Source organism: Ailuropoda melanoleuca, chromosome 1 (assembly GCF_002007445.2).
Source record: "Ailuropoda melanoleuca isolate Jingjing chromosome 1, ASM200744v2, whole genome shotgun sequence".
In the NCBI taxonomy this organism is placed as follows: Eukaryota; Metazoa; Chordata; class Mammalia; order Carnivora; family Ursidae; genus Ailuropoda; species Ailuropoda melanoleuca.
In genome coordinates this window covers 11565103-11573789 of record NC_048218.1, presented here as the reverse complement: position 1 = coordinate 11573789, position 8687 = coordinate 11565103, and the positions used below count along the sequence as shown (strand labels likewise).

Below are 8687 nucleotides of genomic sequence, written 5' to 3'. Positions count from 1 at the left end.
AGAGATGGGAGATGTCTTTGTAGAGGGTAGCATTTGATCTGGGCCTTCAAGGATGGCTAGATCCTTCAAGGATCTGGGCTAGGATTTGAGTGGTCAGATAAAAGGGAAAAGGGCAATAATCCCTCATGGATGGAGTCTTTGGCCAACGGAGGATGTGAGCTGATGGATGAAGCCTTCCTCCTTTCTCACCCCATTCAGTCCTGACACCAAGGTCATCTGGTGTCTTAGATGGTCCATGGGACCAAGCAACTCAAGCAATTAAGAATGTTGCTAGAGCAAAGGTTTGGAGATGGGAGAGTACGAAGCCCATTCAGCTCTTTGAAAGCCAGTGACTCATAGTCAGAAGCAAGGGAATTGCGAATAAAGAGAGTCCACTATTCCCAGCATTTAGGTTTAGCAAAGCAAACATATACATTCTACCATATAAGAATAGCAGAACATGGACTTTGGTTCAAATCTTGATTCCACTACCTTCTTGAACATTATTGTTCAAAATTCATGTGCCTCAGTTTCCTAACCTATAAATGGGATAGCGATACTTTATTGAAAGGTTTAGGTAGGGATTCAGTGAGATGATATATTTGGACAGGACCCTGAGGATGGAGGAAGTAAAGCCGACCAAGCCTACACCAGCTGTCCCAGCTTTCCAGAGCAACTGTGGCTCATACAGGAGTTACACACACTGAACTTTCTATTCCAGTGCCTTTCTCTCTTGCCTGCCTCTGCTAAAATACTCAACTTCCAGAGTCTTCAACTACCATGGCAGCTATGGCTCCAGACAGGATTTGAGTTTGATTGATCACTTCTCCTTGATCTGGAACTAAGTCACATGGAGAAGAGGACCATGGGACTTTGCTTAGGAATTGAGTTCAGTGGGGAATGAGAAGAGAGTTCTGGGCTTCTCTCTTGCTGGCACTGGCCTTAGCAGAACTGGCCTCATCTGGGAGCTAGCGCTGTGGGGGCGGCTTTCTGAGTGAATTGCTCTCTGGTCCTGGTAGATGTGTCATGGCTTGGAGCTGAGGTCTGCGGGCCTGGCTTCCGGTTGGAGAAGGCGGCCTCTTACTTCAGCAACTTCCTGGCTGTGGAAGAGGCAGCAGCTCTCTCCATAGCCCAATTCCCTAGGGGACTTTCTGAGTTCAGCCTAGAGTCTGTTCAGCCCTCCCCATGACTCAAGAACTGTCTGTATGTCTTCAGAAACTCCTTGCTAGAGTGGCCTCTGGCGTCTGTAGCCAACCTGAACCCTGAATGACACACCAGGGACAAGTTCTGGCCAATACCAGGTGAGGGGCGGTTTGCTGATACTGCCTCCCCTGCTGCTTCTTCCTGCATGAGCACAGAGATCACAGGAACGTGGAGCAGCCTGGTGCCTTGAGGACATTGCTGAATCCCCACGGCAGCTCTGAACTGCCCCGTCTGCAGGAGAAAGATGCCATCACCTGCTCACAGGTATTTTATGACTAAGAGAAACTACATGAAGCATTGAGCATCAGCTGTGCACAAAGGAGCCATGGGTAATGGTGACTGTGGTCAGTATCACTCTTTGTGAGGACACCGATGCCTTCCAGGATCTCTTGCTGAGTGGGGGACACCGTCACAAAGACACAGAGCATGGGGAGGGGGGTTCCTCCCTGGAAACCCGAAGGTCAAGCAAACAGCTGCTGATGAATATGATTGGGTCTGTGTGTGGAGCATGTTAAACATTTACCACAGGGTTTATATCTGTCTTTCTAAAACCTTCACTTCTAAAACATTTGCTCATGGTGTTACCTGGGTCACACCATTTAAGGGGAATTAGCAAAAATGAGTGTTGGGAAGACTAACCAAACCCCACCTTAGGCTCCCTGCTTTGTCCAGCCATGGAGTCAAGGGTCGTGGACAAGTGTTTGTTCACTGTGGGCTTGAATTTAATTTTGTCCTGTCCCCTCCCACCTTCCCTCCCTCCCTTCCTTCCTTGCTTCCTTCTTTCCTTCCCTTCTTCCTCTTTCTCTCTTCCTCCCTCCCTCTCTTTCTCCCTTTCTTTCCTCCCTCCCTCCCATCCTTCCTTCCTTCTTTCTTTCCTTCCTCTCTCTCCCTTTCTTCCTTCCTTCCTTCCTTCCTTCCTTCCTTCCTTCCTTCCTTCCCTCCCTCCCTCCCTCCTTCCTCTTTCTTTCTTTCTTTCTTTCTTTCTTTCTTTCTTTCTTTCTTTCTTTTTTCTTTTCTTTTCTTTTCTTTTCTTTTCTTTTCTTTTCTTTTCTTTTCTACAAGACCAAGGCAGGCTCCCAATAGCACATTCAAATAATATTCACTGCATTAAGAATGAAATTCTACACACCTTTCCAAGTTATCCTGCAGAAATAATGCCAGTTTTAAGTCTGCATTGAGGCAAATCTTGTTTTGTCTTCAAACTTTAGCAACTGCTTAGATTGTTAATTAACATGTTGGTTCCCTAAACTCTTTTAAAGCAAAGCCTCAAACGCCACTCTTTCCAACAGCCTTTCTCCAGTATCATCTTCTGAAGTCCCTATTACCACTTGCAAACCGCCTCCAAATCATTACCAGTATCTTCTATTAGCATTTACACCATCCTGGGCAACTTCAAGATGCATCTCGGGTCTTCCCTTTCCATACCAGCTCCTTCTGTGCCAACCCGAACATTCCTCGGTTCACTGCAGGATACCAAGGCTCTTGTCCTCACCTGGTAGCTCTGATTGTTCTTTTGCCCTTGTCATCAGCATGTGGCTCTGTTCCACCTTCAAGTTGTCACTGTTTCCTTTGTGTTTTTTCTCTCCCCCACTCCTGCTCTGCTTCACCCGCCTGGAAACGTCTGTGTGGGCAGTGCCTGGGCTTCACTTCATCTGTTCCACCCACTCTTGACTCTGTGATCAACTGCTTCTGTACTGCTCTCCCCACTATGCTGATGACTCCCCACCCAGCCCTTGCTGTATGCGCCATACCAGCCCAGCCCTGGATTGCCCCCACAGTCTGCCTTCTCAGCTCCTGCTCGTAGGGTGCAAGCACTTGTGGAGAAAATGCAAAGAGCCAGAAGTTCATAATGCTCACTTCGAATGGACCCCTGCCACGATTTGGCCATTCCTTCCCCTCTGCTCTTGCCCAATGGCTTTCTTTGATGACTCTCCTCTACTTATACCGAATACCCATTCCGACCTCAGCACCCTCGTTCTTGTAAGGGGTCCTTGCATCTTATTTTCTTGAGAGGAGACAGGCACCTGGTCTGCATTTTCTCATCACCCTGCTCACAGAAACACACGTCGTCTTCAGCTGCAAACGTCTCGGAGCAGGCACCTGTTATGGACCACTTTACGTTCTTTCAGCCATACTTGTTTTCTGCTCCGGTCACCACGATAATAAGCAGTGCTGTCATGTGTCCAACCCGCTGCACATGAAGGCGACCTGCAAAGCACCTCTTGCCTTCTAGGCTAAGGCTTCTCTGCTTACATTATGGCTTGGGACAAGGCAGACAACCTTTGGCATCCTCATATATGCAACCTGGAAGTGCTGGGGAGTGAACGGCTCATAGAGTATTCTCTGACCAAGGGAGGACGCAAGCCGATAGAACACCTTGCCTGCTTTCTCACAGTGTGTTGTGAGACGTGTGTCCCGTGGCCTCTCAGGTGCCTTGTGGGGTCAATTAACGCAGTAAGAGAACTTCCCAGTGCTTCACTCTCCTTCACTGCTGCTTCTTGGGATCCTCATTCCCCAGCAAAATATTTGCAGATGCATAGTTTTCTCATGTTCTTCTCTCTGGGGAAATCAGGCTAAGATGCATCCTTTGTTCTTCTTTCCAGATCCTAAAATATTCTTCCCCCTCTGAGCTAAAGACCAGCCCTTGCCCTTTCCTGAGAGGGTTTTCTTCTATAATGATATCCTCACCTCCTGCAGTAAGTAAAATCTTGATAGTTTTAAGGGATGTATCCTGAGAGTTTCAAAAAACCCACTTTTTTGAGGACCTGTCTTGTATGTAATTGTCTCCATAAAATAGAATACCTGAAACACCAAAGCGATGTCTTGAGACCCTTAAATGGTTTTATGAAGTACCTTTCTAGCCTTAATCTGCTTTAACTCTGCATGGTTCTTGACTATTGGCCAACCCTTCCTTGATCCTCTGCTGTCATCCGTGATTCTGCGATTTTTCTCAGGCGTTTACTTATTAATTACGCCCTCTCTTTCTCTCCCTATAGCTCTTCTTTCTCTTTCCTTTCAGCAGTACCTAAAGCTCATTCCTTCTTTCTGGTCTTCTTTTACATTTCTTCTTTATGAGTTCCAATCCCTTGTTTCAATTATCCTGGGGTTACCCCCACTTGGAGAACAAACTCAACACCGCATAACTCAACTCAGCACAGGAGGGCCATCTTTTTAATACTTGGCAATCCATCCTCAGCCAGAATGCCTCCAGAAATGAAGGTCTTACCTCTCTTTACACAGCAGCTTTTTCCATTTCTGGAGAGCTCTTTTGTGTAAGGTGGTTTGTGATATATGGCTAAATCTGTCTCCTGGTAAAGTTGAGACATTGACTGTTTTTCTGTCCTCCAAAGCAGCATTGAAAAAAAAATCTTTCCTCTTCTTTTTTATAGTCCTTAGTCATACTCGGGTGTCTCATACTAATCCCTTCTTAGTCCCTCAGACCTCAAACCCCAGAAGCATTTTTGATTCTCCCTCCCCTTTGGTCCATAAAACAACGGCCATACCACCCTGAACGCGCCCAATCTCATCTGGTCCATACAACAAACAAGTCACCAAGTACTGCAAGTCTTGAAATTTCTTCTGCAGAAATAGCATATTTCAAGGTAAGAGAATGAAATATTCTAAAAATAATAACTCATCTCAAATTAATTTATAAAGATAATGCAACAATGATTAAAATCCCCAATGTATTTTTTTCAAAAGAGTCAGTGCAAGTATTCTGAAGATTCAACTGAGATAATAAAAAATATTCCAAAAATGAAAAGCGATAAGGAGAGATTAGCCTTATGAGTTATTAAAACAAATTTAGAGTTCTAAAAATGGTGTGGTACTAACTTGGACATATACAGATTGATCAATGGGTCATCATAAACAATGCAGAATTATAGCTTATTAAATACAAAAGTGTGACATGTAAAAGAAGAAAATAAGTATCCGTGAGGAAATTAAAGATTACATAGCAATGATTCTGGAATCCCTGGCTGAGAATTTAGAGGAAAATCCAAATTTAGTTGTCACTATGAACTGGGTGAAGTCCATGTGGGATTAATGGATTTAAAAAATAAAGCCATAGAAAAATAGGACAATTACTTGAATAGTGATTAAATCTCTGAACACTGAGAAACTTTTAAGATAAGTATTGATGACGCAGCCACTTTGGAAAAGAGTCTGGCAGTTCCTTGAAATGTTAAATGCAGAGCTGGCCTACACTGCTAGATATATGTCTGAGAGAAATGAAAACGTGTTCACACGAAAACTTGTACACGAGTGTTCATAGCAGCATTATTCATAAGACCCAAGAAGGGAAGACAACCTATGGCCATCAGTGGATGAATGGATAAGTGAAATGTGGCATATTGTTGCAGCAGAATATTATTTGGCAATAAAAAGGAATGAGGTACCAATACAAGTTGCAACATGGATAAACTTTGAAAACATGTCAGGGGAAGAAGTCAGTCTGAAAGAACTGCATATGGTATGATTGCCTTGATATGAACTATCCAGAACAGGCAAATCCATTCAGATGGAAAGTAGATTAGTGATTGCATAGGGCTGGGGCTTGAGTGAAATTGGGGGTGATTGCTAATGGGTGTGGGTTCCTTTTGGGAGTGATAAAAAAGTTCTAAAATTGATAGTGGGGCTGGTTGTACAACTCCATGGATGTACTAAAAACATTGAATTTCTCACTTTAAATGGGTTTCTTAGAAAGTATATGAGTTATATCAATAAAACTGTTAAAAGAAGAATTGAAGTCAGCAAGGAAAGTATCAACCTTCTACATTCCAAAAATACGAATCTTATCCTAAATCCTTTCTCGAATGAGCTATCAGTATATACGCTATTCACACAGGGCAGGGAGATCAAATAAAGTAAAAATTCTGTCTGGATTTCTTTCTTTCCTTTTTTCCCCCCTTATCACTGATGGTAACCCTCATTAAAATGTTCTGTAATCGTATTTCACAGAAACTTACTTCAATTCAGTGAATCAAGTCTTTACATTTCCTTATGGGGTCTTCACCTCAGTGTCCTCCGTAACACACCTTGTCTCGAAACCAGTGTACCAGCAACCCCCTGGTGAGTTCCCAAGATGAGCCTCCTCATTTCCAAGGGGAACCCATTAGATGTTAATACTGTAGGTAAGGAATAATGATCCCAACTCAAACTTGTTGGAGAAGAAATGAAATTTCTGCAAAGGGCACTTTAAGTGTGCATTTTGCTGATGGAAACAAACCAGCATGTCTTCTAAGAATAACACAAAGCATTTCGCAATTAAGCACAGAATTTGGAGTGAAGAATTCAGCTGTTACCACTTTGCTGGCCTGGGCTGTTTATATCATGTGGGTTCTTCCCATGGGTCCCCTCCGTTAGGAATCACAAAGCTTCATCTGTGGTACAGAGATGCTATACTCCTTCCTTTTAGTTGTGAAGTTTGTTCTGTCAGTCTGCAGGTTGATTTTTGGGGCTTGAGAGATTTGATAGCTATCCAGTTCATTAGTTTTTCAAGTAGAACTCCTTTGCTTTTCCAACTTGTCAGTGGTTTCAATACACTGACATGTTGCATTGATGTGGCTGCTTTGTCGTTTCCATTACGTAAGCCAAGATTCTTTCCCTCCAAGCCAGAACCTGTATTAAGAGTTCCATGATTCTAAATGGACTTCTGAGGAGCTGCATGGTTGGTTTATTCAGAACTGTAGCAACAAGGGAAGGCGCTCCTGCCATACCTTGACCTTGCCTAGCAAACACAGTAGGGTCACGATCTTTGCCATTACACTTTGCATCAAAAATTTTGTGAGCCACTGGGCAAATTTGAGAAGACTTGAGACTTTCCTTTCAATGATTTGTCCACAAAAATTATTTTGTCAACCTTCATTCTCTTAAAACCTACTTGTCATGTTTTAAAATTCTGGGTATATTCATGTTCCAGCTTATCTTGGAAATTAATTTCTTCTAAGCAATATAACTAGGGAAGAGCACATTCACAAATGGACAATAAGCAGCCTCCAAGCACAATTGTCCAATCTTTGTCAGGGCCAACTGCAGAGGCTCATTCATCCAAGCCAGTATCACCTCCTCTTACTGGAATCAGACTCAGAATTGGAATATAAAAATGGAATGGCATCTTTTATGGTGTTGCTATAGAGGCATAATTTAGAGATGCCACAGAAGTGGGTAACTGGCCGTTTAGAAGGTCATCATCATTCAGGATCTAATCTAACATTGAGGCACCAGAAACTCAATTTTTTTTTCAGTGAACTTGGACCTGATCATGCTGTGAGGAACGGGCTCATGCTACCCAAAGACTTAGGGGACTGGTATATAAAGCTGGTGGGGTGGGGTACAACTAATGTGTGGCAGCAGGAAGAAGGGAAAAGGAAATGCATAGCTTGTTAACTTTTGTGCAAAGAGCCCACCTGGCAAAACACATGTCCAAGAGGGAGGGGCCTCTTAGGCTATTTGGGAGACAAACTGACCCAGGTATTTAAACAACCAATGTTGAGGCGCCTGGGTGGCTCAGTCATTAAGCGTCTGCCTTCGGCTCAGGGCCTGATCCCAGAGTCCTGGGATGGAGCCCCACATCAGGCTCCTCTGCTGGGAGCCTGCTGCTTCCTCTCCCACTCCCCCTGCTTGTGCTCCCTCTTTCACTGGCTGGCTGTCTCTCTCTCTCTCAAATAAATAAATAAATAAATAATCTTTTAAAAAAATTAAAAAATGAACAACCAATGTAACAGAATGCATAGGTTTATGTACCAGATGGAGAACCAGTGATCAGAGGACTCACTGGTCTCCACTTCCTGAATCCTCACCAAACCTGTGTGTTCAGTTGAGCTGGGCCTCTGCTGGCTGCCTGCTGCAGGGCAGGTGGCTGGAATCCAGAGTTCCACACCATGGTGTGTTCTGGGGTGTCAGCCAGCCAGATGGAGATGGCCCTGGCCCAGAAGGCTATGAGGGTGTGCGATAAAGATGGGAGCTCCATTGTCTAAGAGAGGGTGCCTATGGAACTCACTGTGGAGGGCTGCCCCAGCTTAGTGGGGCATCCTTCACTATGTCCCACATTTCTAGTTAGTTTTGTGTCTCATCTGGTTGAATACCCACTTTCCTGATATCTGCTAAACTATCTGGACCATAAGCATCCTGTGACCTGCTTGGACCACTTAATAGCCAAGCTGGCAACCTTCTCCGTCTCCAACCTCCCCCTCCCCCCCACCTACACCACCGCCACCCCTCCCCACCCTGAATTTCTGGCCAAGTACTCCACCTACTGGTGACACTTGATTCTCATAAACTGAGACCTTAAACCCAGCAGTCCAGGTACTTGACTAACACCTTGAAAGACTCTCTTTGTTATTTTAGAGGGTGGCTCACACTTCTTTCTCCTATTACTACTGGAAGTTTCAAACTACTGACAAAAAAATTAATGTCTGTTTGGGGCGCCTGGGTGGCATAGCGGTTAAGCGTTTACCTTTGGCTCAGGGCGTGATCCCGGCGTTATGGGATCGAGCCCCACA

The 8687-nt window shown here is 44.3% G+C and overlaps 1 pseudogene; it reads right to left on the bottom strand.

The window, feature by feature from the left end:
- Window positions 1–6562: 6562 nt before the first annotated feature.
- On the bottom strand, window positions 6563–8155 carry LOC109489692 (annotated as a pseudogene).
- Between the last annotated feature and the right edge of the window lie 532 nt (window positions 8156–8687).